This window comes from Diplotaxodon limnothrissa, linkage group LG9 (assembly GCF_057381915.1).
Source record: "Diplotaxodon limnothrissa isolate DT_005_m linkage group LG9, D_limnothrissa_male_GT1.1, whole genome shotgun sequence".
NCBI classification, from domain to species: domain Eukaryota; kingdom Metazoa; phylum Chordata; class Actinopteri; order Cichliformes; family Cichlidae; genus Diplotaxodon; species Diplotaxodon limnothrissa.
This window is the reverse complement of record NC_140604.1, coordinates 7,153,595-7,169,865: the sequence shown is the minus strand read 5'-3', so window position 1 is coordinate 7,169,865 and position 16,271 is coordinate 7,153,595.

Here is a 16,271-nt window from a genome sequence, read left to right as displayed (position 1 = left end):
ATTTGAATGGGGAACTCGACCGAAACAAAGTATAGGTTTTCATTATGTGTATAACTTGGACATCTTAGCTCAAACAGCTGCAAATCCTGTTTTCCCAGCACGGGGATATTGAGTTCTATAAGATAAAGCCATAAACATGTGTATCCGAGTCTTCTATCAAAAGTTACAGCTATTTATATCAAGTTGTACAAAAACGCTTTATTTCGCCAAGACAGTGCGTTTGTCACTGTTACATGCATTTGAATGGGGAACTTGACCGAAACAAAGTATAGGTTTTCATTATGTGTATAACTTGGAAATCTTAGCTCAAACAGCTGCAAATCCTGTTTTCCCAGCACGGGGACCTTGAGTTCTATAAGATAAAGCCATAAACATGTGTATCCGAGTCTTCTATCAAAAGTTACAGCGATTTATATCAAGTTGTACAAAAACGCTTTATTTCGCCAAGACAGTGCGTTTGTCACTGTTACATGCATTTGAATGGGGAACTTGACCGAAACAAAGTATAGGTTTTCATTATGTGTATAACTTGGAAATCTTAGCTCAAACAGCTGCAAATCCTGTTTTCCCAGCACGGGGACCTTGAGTTCTATAAGATAAAGCCATAAACATGTTTGTCTGAGTCTTCTATCAAAAGTTACAGCTATTTATATGAAGTTGTACAAAAACGCTTTATTTCGCCAAGACAGTGCGTTTCTGACTATTACATGCATTTGAATGGGGAACTTGACCGAAACAAAGTATAGGTTTTCATTATGTGTATAACTTGAAAATCTTAGCTCAAACAGCTGCAAAACCTGTTTTCCCAGCACGGGGACCTTGAGTTCTATAAGATAAAGCCATAAACATGTGTATCCGAGTCTTCTATCAAAAGTTACAGCGATTTATATGAAGTTGTACAAAAACGCTTTATTTCGCCAAGACAGTGCGTTTGTCACTGTTACATGCATTTGAATGGGGAACTCGACCGAAACAAAGTATAGGTTTTCATTATGTGTATAACTTGGAAATCTTAGCTCAAACAGCTGCAAATCCTGTTTTCCCAGCACGGGGACCTTGAGTTCTATAAGATAAAGCCATAAACATGTTTGTCTGAGTCTTCTATCAAAAGTTACAGCTATTTATATGAAGTTGTACAAAAACGCTTTATTTCGCCAAGACAGTGCGTTTCTGACTATTACATGCATTTGAATGGGGAACTTGACCGAAACAAAGTATAGGTTTTCATTATGTGTATAACTTGAAAATCTTAGCTCAAACAGCTGCAAAACCTGTTTTCCCAGCACGGGGACCTTGAGTTCTATAAGATAAAGCCATAAACATGTGTATCCGAGTCTTCTATCAAAAGTTACAGCTATTTATATCAAGTTGTACAAAAACGCTTTATTTCGCCAAGACAGTGCGTTTGTCACTGTTACATGCATTTGAATGGGGAACTTGACCGAAACAAAGTATAGGTTTTCATTATGTGTATAACTTGGAAATCTTAGCTCAAACAGCTGCAAATCCTGTTTTCCCAGCACGGGGACCTTGAGTTCTATAAGATAAAGCCATAAACATGTGTATCCGAGTCTTCTATCAAAAGTTACAGCGATTTATATGAAGTTGTACAAAAACGCTTTATTTCGCCAAGACAGTGCGTTTCTGACTATTACATGCATTTGAATGGGGAACTTGACTGAAACAAAGTATAGGTTTTCATTATGTGTATAACTTGGACATCTTAGCTCAAACAGCTGCAAAACCTGTTTTCCCAGCACGGGGACCTTGAGTTCTATAAGATAAAGCCATAAACATGTGTATCCGAGTCTTCTATCAAAAGTTACAGCGATTTATATGAAGTTGTACAAAAACGCTTTATTTCGCCAAGACAGTGCGTTTCTGACTATTACATGCATTTGAATGGGGAACTTGACCGAAACAAAGTATAGGTTTTCATTATGTGTATAACTTGAAAATCTTAGCTCAAACAGCTGCAAAACCTGTTTTCCCAGCACGGGGACCTTGAGTTCTATAAGATAAAGCCATAAACATGTGTATCCGAGTCTTCTATCAAAAGTTACAGCGATTTATATGAAGTTGTACAAAAACGCTTTATTTCGCCAAGACAGTGCGTTTGTCACTGTTACATGCATTTGAATGGGGAACTTGACCGAAACAAAGTATAGGTTTTCATTATGTGTATAACTTGGAAATCTTAGCTCAAACAGCTGCAAATCCTGTTTTCCCAGCACGGGGACCTTGAGTTCTATAAGATAAAGCCATAAACATGTTTGTCTGAGTCTTCTATCAAAAGTTACAGCTATTTATATGAAGTTGTACAAAAACGCTTTATTTCGCCAAGACAGTGCGTTTCTGACTATTACATGCATTTGAATGGGGAACTTGACCGAAACAAAGTATAGGTTTTCATTATGTGTATAACTTGAAAATCTTAGCTCAAACAGCTGCAAAACCTGTTTTCCCAGCACGGGGACCTTGAGTTCTATAAGATAAAGCCATAAACATGTGTATCCGAGTCTTCTATCAAAAGTTACAGCTATTTATATCAAGTTGTACAAAAACGCTTTATTTCGCCAAGACAGTGCGTTTGTCACTGTTACATGCATTTGAATGGGGAACTTGACCGAAACAAAGTATAGGTTTTCATTATGTGTATAACTTGGAAATCTTAGCTCAAACAGCTGCAAATCCTGTTTTCCCAGCACGGGGACCTTGAGTTCTATAAGATAAAGCCATAAACATGTGTATCCGAGTCTTCTATCAAAAGTTACAGCGATTTATATGAAGTTGTACAAAAACGCTTTATTTCGCCAAGACAGTGCGTTTCTGACTATTACATGCATTTGAATGGGGAACTTGACTGAAACAAAGTATAGGTTTTCATTATGTGTATAACTTGGACATCTTAGCTCAAACAGCTGCAAAACCTGTTTTCCCAGCACGGGGACCTTGAGTTCTATAAGATAAAGCCATAAACATGTGTATCCGAGTCTTCTATCAAAAGTTACAGCGATTTATATGAAGTTGTACAAAAACGCTTTATTTCGCCAAGACAGTGCGTTTCTGACTATTACATGCATTTGAATGGGGAACTTGACCGAAACAAAGTATAGGTTTTCATTATGTGTATAACTTGAAAATCTTAGCTCAAACAGCTGCAAAACCTGTTTTCCCAGCACGGGGACCTTGAGTTCTATAAGATAAAGCCATAAACATGTGTATCCGAGTCTTCTATCAAAAGTTACAGCGATTTATATGAAGTTGTACAAAAACGCTTTATTTCGCCAAGACAGTGCGTTTCTGACTATTACATGCATTTGAATGGGGAACTTGACCGAAACAAAGTATAGGTTTTCATTATGTGTATAACTTGAAAATCTTAGCTCAAACAGCTGCAAAACCTGTTTTCCCAGCACGGGGACCTTGAGTTCTATAAGATAAAGCCATAAACATGTGTATCCGAGTCTTCTATCAAAAGTTACAGCTATTTATATCAAGTTGTACAAAAACGCTTTATTTCGCCAAGACAGTGCGTTTGTCACTGTTACATGCATTTGAATGGGGAACTTGACCGAAACAAAGTATAGGTTTTCATTATGTGTATAACTTGGAAATCTTAGCTCAAACAGCTGCAAATCCTGTTTTCCCAGCACGGGGACCTTGAGTTCTATAAGATAAAGCCATAAACATGTGTATCCGAGTCTTCTATCAAAAGTTACAGCGATTTATATCAAGTTGTACAAAAACGCTTTATTTCGCCAAGACAGTGCGTTTGTCACTGTTACATGCATTTGAATGGGGAACTCGACCGAAACAAAGTATAGGTTTTCATTATGTGTATAACTTGGACATCTTAGCTCAAACAGCTGCAAATCCTGTTTTCCCAGCACGGGGACCTTGAGTTCTATAAGATAAAGCCATAAACATGTTTGTCTGAGTCTTCTATCAAAAGTTACAGCTATTTATATGAAGTTGTACAAAAACGCTTTCTTTCGCCAAGACAATGCGTTTCTCACTGTTACATGCATTTGAATGGGGAACTCGACCGAAACAAAGTATAGGTTTTCATTATGTGTATAACTTGGACATCTTAGCTCAAACAGCTGCAAATCCTGTTTTCCCAGCACGGGGATATTGAGTTCTATAAGATAAAGCCATAAACATGTTTGTCTGAGTCTTCTATCAAAAGTTACAGCTATTTATATGAAGTTGTACAAAAACGCTTTATTTCGCCAAGACAGTGCGTTTCTCACTGTTACATGCATTTGAATGGGGAACTCGACCGAAACAAAGTATAGGTTTTCATTATGTGTATAACTTGGACATCTTAGCTCAAACAGCTGCAAATCCTGTTTTCCCAGCACGGGGACCTTGAGTTCTATAAGATAAAGCCATAAACATGTGTATCCGAGTCTTCTATCAAAAGTTACAGCGATTTATATGAAGTTGTACAAAAACGCTTTATTTCGCCAAGACAGTGCGTTTCTGACTATTACATGCATTTGAATGGGGAACTTGACCGAAACAAAGTATAGGTTTTCATTATGTGTATAACTTGGACATCTTAGCTCAAACAGCTGCAAAACCTGTTTTCCCAGCACGGGGACCTTGAGTTCTATAAGATAAAGCCATAAACATGTGTATCCGAGTCTTCTATCAAAAGTTACAGCGATTTATATGAAGTTGTACAAAAACGCTTTATTTCGCCAAGACAGTGCGTTTCTGACTATTACATGCATTTGAATGGGGAACTTGACCGAAACAAAGTATAGGTTTTCATTATGTGTATAACTTGAAAATCTTAGCTCAAACAGCTGCAAAACCTGTTTTCCCAGCACGGGGACCTTGAGTTCTATAAGATAAAGCCATAAACATGTGTATCCGAGTCTTCTATCAAAAGTTACAGCTATTTATATCAAGTTGTACAAAAACGCTTTATTTCGCCAAGACAGTGCGTTTGTCACTGTTACATGCATTTGAATGGGGAACTTGACCGAAACAAAGTATAGGTTTTCATTATGTGTATAACTTGGAAATCTTAGCTCAAACAGCTGCAAATCCTGTTTTCCCAGCACGGGGACCTTGAGTTCTATAAGATAAAGCCATAAACATGTGTATCCGAGTCTTCTATCAAAAGTTACAGCGATTTATATCAAGTTGTACATAAACGCTTTATTTCGCCAAGACAGTGCGTTTGTCACTGTTACATGCATTTGAATGGGGAACTCGACCGAAACAAAGTATAGGTTTTCATTATGTGTATAACTTGGACATCTTAGCTCAAACAGCTGCAAATCCTGTTTTCCCAGCACGGGGACCTTGAGTTCTATAAGATAAAGCCATAAACATGTGTATCCGAGTCTTCTATCAAAAGTTACAGCGATTTATATGAAGTTGTACAAAAACGCTTTATTTCGCCAAGACAGTGCGTTTCTGACTATTACATGCATTTGAATGGGGAACTTGACCGAAACAAAGTATAGGTTTTCATTATGTGTATAACTTGGAAATCTTAGCTCAAACAGCTGCAAATCCTGTTTTCCCAGCACGGGGACCTTGAGTTCTATAAGATAAAGCCATAAACATGTTTGTCTGAGTCTTCTATCAAAAGTTACAGCTATTTATATGAAGTTGTACAAAAACGCTTTATTTCGCCAAGACAGTGCGTTTCTGACTATTACATGCATTTGAATGGGGAACTTGACCGAAACAAAGTATAGGTTTTCATTATGTGTATAACTTGAAAATCTTAGCTCAAACAGCTGCAAAACCTGTTTTCCCAGCACGGGGACCTTGAGTTCTATAAGATAAAGCCATAAACATGTGTATCCGAGTCTTCTATCAAAAGTTACAGCTATTTATATCAAGTTGTACAAAAACGCTTTATTTCGCCAAGACAGTGCGTTTGTCACTGTTACATGCATTTGAATGGGGAACTTGACCGAAACAAAGTATAGGTTTTCATTATGTGTATAACTTGGAAAACTTAGCTCAAACAGCTGCAAATCCTGTTTTCCCAGCACGGGGACCTTGAGTTCTATAAGATAAAGCCATAAACATGTGTATCCGAGTCTTCTATCAAAAGTTACAGCGATTTATATGAAGTTGTACAAAAACGCTTTATTTCGCCAAGACAGTGCGTTTCTGACTATTACATGCATTTGAATGGGGAACTTGACTGAAACAAAGTATAGGTTTTCATTATGTGTATAACTTGGACATCTTAGCTCAAACAGCTGCAAAACCTGTTTTCCCAGCACGGGGACCTTGAGTTCTATAAGATAAAGCCATAAACATGTGTATCCGAGTCTTCTATCAAAAGTTACAGCGATTTATATGAAGTTGTACAAAAACGCTTTATTTCGCCAAGACAGTGCGTTTCTGACTATTACATGCATTTGAATGGGGAACTTGACCGAAACAAAGTATAGGTTTTCATTATGTGTATAACTTGAAAATCTTAGCTCAAACAGCTGCAAAACCTGTTTTCCCAGCACGGGGACCTTGAGTTCTATAAGATAAAGCCATAAACATGTGTATCCGAGTCTTCTATCAAAAGTTACAGCTATTTATATCAAGTTGTACAAAAACGCTTTATTTCGCCAAGACAGTGCGTTTGTCACTGTTACATGCATTTGAATGGGGAACTTGACCGAAACAAAGTATAGGTTTTCATTATGTGTATAACTTGGAAATCTTAGCTCAAACAGCTGCAAATCCTGTTTTCCCAGCACGGGGACCTTGAGTTCTATAAGATAAAGCCATAAACATGTTTGTCTGAGTCTTCTATCAAAAGTTACAGCTATTTATATGAAGTTGTACAAAAACGCTTTATTTCGCCAAGACAATGCGTTTCTCACTGTTACATGCATTTGAATGGGGAACTCGACCGAAACAAAGTATAGGTTTTCATTATGTGTATAACTTGGACATCTTAGCTCAAACAGCTGCAAATCCTGTTTTCCCAGCACGGGGATATTGAGTTCTATAAGATAAAGCCATAAACATGTTTGTCTGAGTCTTCTATCAAAAGTTACAGCTATTTATATGAAGTTGTACAAAAACGCTTTATTTCGCCAAGACAGTGCGTTTCTCACTGTTACATGCATTTGAATGGGGAACTCGACCGAAACAAAGTATAGGTTTTCATTATGTGTATAACTTGGACATCTTAGCTCAAACAGCTGCAAATCCTGTTTTCCCAGCACGGGGACCTTGAGTTCTATAAGATAAAGCCATAAACATGTGTATCCGAGTCTTCTATCAAAAGTTACAGCGATTTATATGAAGTTGTACAAAAACGCTTTATTTCGCCAAGACAGTGCGTTTCTGACTATTACATGCATTTGAATGGGGAACTTGACCGAAACAAAGTATAGGTTTTCATTATGTGTATAACTTGGACATCTTAGCTCAAACAGCTGCAAAACCTGTTTTCCCAGCACGGGGACCTTGAGTTCTATAAGATAAAGCCATAAACATGTGTATCCGAGTCTTCTATCAAAAGTTACAGCGATTTATATGAAGTTGTACAAAAACGCTTTATTTCGCCAAGACAGTGCGTTTCTGACTATTACATGCATTTGAATGGGGAACTTGACCGAAACAAAGTATAGGTTTTCATTATGTGTATAACTTGAAAATCTTAGCTCAAACAGCTGCAAAACCTGTTTTCCCAGCACGGGGACCTTGAGTTCTATAAGATAAAGCCATAAACATGTGTATCCGAGTCTTCTATCAAAAGTTACAGCTATTTATATCAAGTTGTACAAAAACGCTTTATTTCGCCAAGACAGTGCGTTTGTCACTGTTACATGCATTTGAATGGGGAACTTGACCGAAACAAAGTATAGGTTTTCATTATGTGTATAACTTGGAAATCTTAGCTCAAACAGCTGCAAAACCTGTTTTCCCAGCACGGGGACCTTGAGTTCTATAAGATAAAGCCATAAACATGTGTATCCGAGTCTTCTATCAAAAGTTACAGCGATTTATATGAAGTTGTACAAAAACGCTTTATTTCGCCAAGACAGTGCGTTTGTCACTGTTACATGCATTTGAATGGGGAACTTGACCGAAACAAAGTATAGGTTTTCATTATGTGTATAACTTGGAAATCTTAGCTCAAACAGCTGCAAATCCTGTTTTCCCAGCACGGGGACCTTGAGTTCTATAAGATAAAGCCATAAACATGTTTGTCTGAGTCTTCTATCAAAAGTTACAGCTATTTATATGAAGTTGTACAAAAACGCTTTATTTCGCCAAGACAGTGCGTTTCTGACTATTACATGCATTTGAATGGGGAACTTGACCGAAACAAAGTATAGGTTTTCATTATGTGTATAACTTGAAAATCTTAGCTCAAACAGCTGCAAAACCTGTTTTCCCAGCACGGGGACCTTGAGTTCTATAAGATAAAGCCATAAACATGTGTATCCGAGTCTTCTATCAAAAGTTACAGCTATTTATATCAAGTTGTACAAAAACGCTTTATTTCGCCAAGACAGTGCGTTTGTCACTGTTACATGCATTTGAATGGGGAACTTGACCGAAACAAAGTATAGGTTTTCATTATGTGTATAACTTGGAAATCTTAGCTCAAACAGCTGCAAATCCTGTTTTCCCAGCACGGGGACCTTGAGTTCTATAAGATAAAGCCATAAACATGTGTATCCGAGTCTTCTATCAAAAGTTACAGCGATTTATATGAAGTTGTACAAAAACGCTTTATTTCGCCAAGACAGTGCGTTTCTGACTATTACATGCATTTGAATGGGGAACTTGACTGAAACAAAGTATAGGTTTTCATTATGTGTATAACTTGGACATCTTAGCTCAAACAGCTGCAAAACCTGTTTTCCCAGCACGGGGACCTTGAGTTCTATAAGATAAAGCCATAAACATGTGTATCCGAGTCTTCTATCAAAAGTTACAGCGATTTATATGAAGTTGTACAAAAACGCTTTATTTCGCCAAGACAGTGCGTTTCTGACTATTACATGCATTTGAATGGGGAACTTGACCGAAACAAAGTATAGGTTTTCATTATGTGTATAACTTGAAAATCTTAGCTCAAACAGCTGCAAAACCTGTTTTCCCAGCACGGGGACCTTGAGTTCTATAAGATAAAGCCATAAACATGTGTATCCGAGTCTTCTATCAAAAGTTACAGCGATTTATATGAAGTTGTACAAAAACGCTTTATTTCGCCAAGACAGTGCGTTTCTGACTATTACATGCATTTGAATGGGGAACTTGACCGAAACAAAGTATAGGTTTTCATTATGTGTATAACTTGAAAATCTTAGCTCAAACAGCTGCAAAACCTGTTTTCCCAGCACGGGGACCTTGAGTTCTATAAGATAAAGCCATAAACATGTGTATCCGAGTCTTCTATCAAAAGTTACAGCTATTTATATCAAGTTGTACAAAAACGCTTTATTTCGCCAAGACAGTGCGTTTGTCACTGTTACATGCATTTGAATGGGGAACTTGACCGAAACAAAGTATAGGTTTTCATTATGTGTATAACTTGGAAATCTTAGCTCAAACAGCTGCAAATCCTGTTTTCCCAGCACGGGGACCTTGAGTTCTATAAGATAAAGCCATAAACATGTGTATCCGAGTCTTCTATCAAAAGTTACAGCGATTTATATCAAGTTGTACAAAAACGCTTTATTTCGCCAAGACAGTGCGTTTGTCACTGTTACATGCATTTGAATGGGGAACTCGACCGAAACAAAGTATAGGTTTTCATTATGTGTATAACTTGGACATCTTAGCTCAAACAGCTGCAAATCCTGTTTTCCCAGCACGGGGACCTTGAGTTCTATAAGATAAAGCCATAAACATGTTTGTCTGAGTCTTCTATCAAAAGTTACAGCTATTTATATGAAGTTGTACAAAAACGCTTTCTTTCGCCAAGACAATGCGTTTCTCACTGTTACATGCATTTGAATGGGGAACTCGACCGAAACAAAGTATAGGTTTTCATTATGTGTATAACTTGGACATCTTAGCTCAAACAGCTGCAAATCCTGTTTTCCCAGCACGGGGATATTGAGTTCTATAAGATAAAGCCATAAACATGTTTGTCTGAGTCTTCTATCAAAAGTTACAGCTATTTATATGAAGTTGTACAAAAACGCTTTATTTCGCCAAGACAGTGCGTTTCTCACTGTTACATGCATTTGAATGGGGAACTCGACCGAAACAAAGTATAGGTTTTCATTATGTGTATAACTTGGACATCTTAGCTCAAACAGCTGCAAATCCTGTTTTCCCAGCACGGGGACCTTGAGTTCTATAAGATAAAGCCATAAACATGTGTATCCGAGTCTTCTATCAAAAGTTACAGCGATTTATATGAAGTTGTACAAAAACGCTTTATTTCGCCAAGACAGTGCGTTTCTGACTATTACATGCATTTGAATGGGGAACTTGACCGAAACAAAGTATAGGTTTTCATTATGTGTATAACTTGGACATCTTAGCTCAAACAGCTGCAAAACCTGTTTTCCCAGCACGGGGACCTTGAGTTCTATAAGATAAAGCCATAAACATGTGTATCCGAGTCTTCTATCAAAAGTTACAGCGATTTATATGAAGTTGTACAAAAACGCTTTATTTCGCCAAGACAGTGCGTTTCTGACTATTACATGCATTTGAATGGGGAACTTGACCGAAACAAAGTATAGGTTTTCATTATGTGTATAACTTGAAAATCTTAGCTCAAACAGCTGCAAAACCTGTTTTCCCAGCACGGGGACCTTGAGTTCTATAAGATAAAGCCATAAACATGTGTATCCGAGTCTTCTATCAAAAGTTACAGCTATTTATATCAAGTTGTACAAAAACGCTTTATTTCGCCAAGACAGTGCGTTTGTCACTGTTACATGCATTTGAATGGGGAACTTGACCGAAACAAAGTATAGGTTTTCATTATGTGTATAACTTGGAAATCTTAGCTCAAACAGCTGCAAATCCTGTTTTCCCAGCACGGGGACCTTGAGTTCTATAAGATAAAGCCATAAACATGTGTATCCGAGTCTTCTATCAAAAGTTACAGCGATTTATATCAAGTTGTACATAAACGCTTTATTTCGCCAAGACAGTGCGTTTGTCACTGTTACATGCATTTGAATGGGGAACTCGACCGAAACAAAGTATAGGTTTTCATTATGTGTATAACTTGGACATCTTAGCTCAAACAGCTGCAAATCCTGTTTTCCCAGCACGGGGACCTTGAGTTCTATAAGATAAAGCCATAAACATGTGTATCCGAGTCTTCTATCAAAAGTTACAGCGATTTATATGAAGTTGTACAAAAACGCTTTATTTCGCCAAGACAGTGCGTTTCTGACTATTACATGCATTTGAATGGGGAACTTGACCGAAACAAAGTATAGGTTTTCATTATGTGTATAACTTGGAAATCTTAGCTCAAACAGCTGCAAATCCTGTTTTCCCAGCACGGGGACCTTGAGTTCTATAAGATAAAGCCATAAACATGTTTGTCTGAGTCTTCTATCAAAAGTTACAGCTATTTATATGAAGTTGTACAAAAACGCTTTATTTCGCCAAGACAGTGCGTTTCTGACTATTACATGCATTTGAATGGGGAACTTGACCGAAACAAAGTATAGGTTTTCATTATGTGTATAACTTGAAAATCTTAGCTCAAACAGCTGCAAAACCTGTTTTCCCAGCACGGGGACCTTGAGTTCTATAAGATAAAGCCATAAACATGTGTATCCGAGTCTTCTATCAAAAGTTACAGCTATTTATATCAAGTTGTACAAAAACGCTTTATTTCGCCAAGACAGTGCGTTTGTCACTGTTACATGCATTTGAATGGGGAACTTGACCGAAACAAAGTATAGGTTTTCATTATGTGTATAACTTGGAAAACTTAGCTCAAACAGCTGCAAATCCTGTTTTCCCAGCACGGGGACCTTGAGTTCTATAAGATAAAGCCATAAACATGTGTATCCGAGTCTTCTATCAAAAGTTACAGCGATTTATATGAAGTTGTACAAAAACGCTTTATTTCGCCAAGACAGTGCGTTTCTGACTATTACATGCATTTGAATGGGGAACTTGACTGAAACAAAGTATAGGTTTTCATTATGTGTATAACTTGGACATCTTAGCTCAAACAGCTGCAAAACCTGTTTTCCCAGCACGGGGACCTTGAGTTCTATAAGATAAAGCCATAAACATGTGTATCCGAGTCTTCTATCAAAAGTTACAGCGATTTATATGAAGTTGTACAAAAACGCTTTATTTCGCCAAGACAGTGCGTTTCTGACTATTACATGCATTTGAATGGGGAACTTGACCGAAACAAAGTATAGGTTTTCATTATGTGTATAACTTGAAAATCTTAGCTCAAACAGCTGCAAAACCTGTTTTCCCAGCACGGGGACCTTGAGTTCTATAAGATAAAGCCATAAACATGTGTATCCGAGTCTTCTATCAAAAGTTACAGCTATTTATATCAAGTTGTACAAAAACGCTTTATTTCGCCAAGACAGTGCGTTTGTCACTGTTACATGCATTTGAATGGGGAACTTGACCGAAACAAAGTATAGGTTTTCATTATGTGTATAACTTGGAAATCTTAGCTCAAACAGCTGCAAATCCTGTTTTCCCAGCACGGGGACCTTGAGTTCTATAAGATAAAGCCATAAACATGTTTGTCTGAGTCTTCTATCAAAAGTTACAGCTATTTATATGAAGTTGTACAAAAACGCTTTATTTCGCCAAGACAATGCGTTTCTCACTGTTACATGCATTTGAATGGGGAACTCGACCGAAACAAAGTATAGGTTTTCATTATGTGTATAACTTGGACATCTTAGCTCAAACAGCTGCAAATCCTGTTTTCCCAGCACGGGGATATTGAGTTCTATAAGATAAAGCCATAAACATGTTTGTCTGAGTCTTCTATCAAAAGTTACAGCTATTTATATGAAGTTGTACAAAAACGCTTTATTTCGCCAAGACAGTGCGTTTCTCACTGTTACATGCATTTGAATGGGGAACTCGACCGAAACAAAGTATAGGTTTTCATTATGTGTATAACTTGGACATCTTAGCTCAAACAGCTGCAAATCCTGTTTTCCCAGCACGGGGACCTTGAGTTCTATAAGATAAAGCCATAAACATGTGTATCCGAGTCTTCTATCAAAAGTTACAGCGATTTATATGAAGTTGTACAAAAACGCTTTATTTCGCCAAGACAGTGCGTTTCTGACTATTACATGCATTTGAATGGGGAACTTGACCGAAACAAAGTATAGGTTTTCATTATGTGTATAACTTGGACATCTTAGCTCAAACAGCTGCAAAACCTGTTTTCCCAGCACGGGGACCTTGAGTTCTATAAGATAAAGCCATAAACATGTGTATCCGAGTCTTCTATCAAAAGTTACAGCGATTTATATGAAGTTGTACAAAAACGCTTTATTTCGCCAAGACAGTGCGTTTCTGACTATTACATGCATTTGAATGGGGAACTTGACCGAAACAAAGTATAGGTTTTCATTATGTGTATAACTTGAAAATCTTAGCTCAAACAGCTGCAAAACCTGTTTTCCCAGCACGGGGACCTTGAGTTCTATAAGATAAAGCCATAAACATGTGTATCCGAGTCTTCTATCAAAAGTTACAGCTATTTATATCAAGTTGTACAAAAACGCTTTATTTCGCCAAGACAGTGCGTTTGTCACTGTTACATGCATTTGAATGGGGAACTTGACCGAAACAAAGTATAGGTTTTCATTATGTGTATAACTTGGAAATCTTAGCTCAAACAGCTGCAAATCCTGTTTTCCCAGCACGGGGACCTTGAGTTCTATAAGATAAAGCCATAAACATGTGTATCCGAGTCTTCTATCAAAAGTTACAGCGATTTATATCAAGTTGTACAAAAACGCTTTATTTCGCCAAGACAGTGCGTTTGTCACTGTTACATGCATTTGAATGGGGAACTCGACCGAAACAAAGTATAGGTTTTCATTATGTGTATAACTTGGACATCTTAGCTCAAACAGCTGCAAATCCTGTTTTCCCAGCACGGGGACCTTGAGTTCTATAAGATAAAGCCATAAACATGTGTATCCGAGTCTTCTATCAAAAGTTACAGCGATTTATATGAAGTTGTACAAAAACGCTTTATTTCGCCAAGACAGTGCGTTTCTGACTATTACATGCATTTGAATGGGGAACTTGACCGAAACAAAGTATAGGTTTTCATTATGTGTATAACTTGGAAATCTTAGCTCAAACAGCTGCAAATCCTGTTTTCCCAGCACGGGGACCTTGAGTTCTATAAGATAAAGCCATAAACATGTTTGTCTGAGTCTTCTATCAAAAGTTACAGCTATTTATATGAAGTTGTACAAAAACGCTTTATTTCGCCAAGACAGTGCGTTTCTGACTATTACATGCATTTGAATGGGGAACTTGACCGAAACAAAGTATAGGTTTTCATTATGTGTATAACTTGAAAATCTTAGCTCAAACAGCTGCAAAACCTGTTTTCCCAGCACGGGGACCTTGAGTTCTATAAGATAAAGCCATAAACATGTGTATCCGAGTCTTCTATCAAAAGTTACAGCGATTTATATGAAGTTGTACAAAAACGCTTTATTTCGCCAAGACAGTGCGTTTGTCACTGTTACATGCATTTGAATGGGGAACTCGACCGAAACAAAGTATAGGTTTTCATTATGTGTATAACTTGGAAATCTTAGCTCAAACAGCTGCAAATCCTGTTTTCCCAGCACGGGGACCTTGAGTTCTATAAGATAAAGCCATAAACATGTTTGTCTGAGTCTTCTATCAAAAGTTACAGCTATTTATATGAAGTTGTACAAAAACGCTTTATTTCGCCAAGACAGTGCGTTTCTGACTATTACATGCATTTGAATGGGGAACTTGACCGAAACAAAGTATAGGTTTTCATTATGTGTATAACTTGAAAATCTTAGCTCAAACAGCTGCAAAACCTGTTTTCCCAGCACGGGGACCTTGAGTTCTATAAGATAAAGCCATAAACATGTGTATCCGAGTCTTCTATCAAAAGTTACAGCTATTTATATCAAGTTGTACAAAAACGCTTTATTTCGCCAAGACAGTGCGTTTGTCACTGTTACATGCATTTGAATGGGGAACTTGACCGAAACAAAGTATAGGTTTTCATTATGTGTATAACTTGGAAATCTTAGCTCAAACAGCTGCAAATCCTGTTTTCCCAGCACGGGGACCTTGAGTTCTATAAGATAAAGCCATAAACATGTGTATCCGAGTCTTCTATCAAAAGTTACAGCGATTTATATGAAGTTGTACAAAAACGCTTTATTTCGCCAAGACAGTGCGTTTCTGACTATTACATGCATTTGAATGGGGAACTTGACTGAAACAAAGTATAGGTTTTCATTATGTGTATAACTTGGACATCTTAGCTCAAACAGCTGCAAAACCTGTTTTCCCAGCACGGGGACCTTGAGTTCTATAAGATAAAGCCATAAACATGTGTATCCGAGTCTTCTATCAAAAGTTACAGCGATTTATATGAAGTTGTACAAAAACGCTTTATTTCGCCAAGACAGTGCGTTTCTGACTATTACATGCATTTGAATGGGGAACTTGACCGAAACAAAGTATAGGTTTTCATTATGTGTATAACTTGAAAATCTTAGCTCAAACAGCTGCAAAACCTGTTTTCCCAGCACGGGGACCTTGAGTTCTATAAGATAAAGCCATAAACATGTGTATCCGAGTCTTCTATCAAAAGTTACAGCTATTTATATCAAGTTGTACAAAAACGCTTTATTTCGCCAAGACAGTGCGTTTGTCACTGTTACATGCATTTGAATGGGGAACTTGACCGAAACAAAGTATAGGTTTTCATTATGTGTATAACTTGGAAATCTTAGCTCAAACAGCTGCAAATCCTGTTTTCCCAGCACGGGAACCTTGAGTTCTATAAGATAAAGCCATAAACATGTGTATCCGAGTCTTCTATCAAAAGTTACAGCGATTTATATCAAGTTGTACAAAAACGCTTTATTTCGCCAAGACAGTGCGTTTGTCACTGTTACATGCATTTGAATGGGGAACTCGACCGAAACAAAGTATAGGTTTTCATTATGTGTATAACTTGGACATCTTAGCTCAAACAGCTGCAAATCCTGTTTTCCCAGCACGGGGACCTTGAGTTCTATAAGATAAAGCCATAAACATGTTTGTCTGAGTCTTCT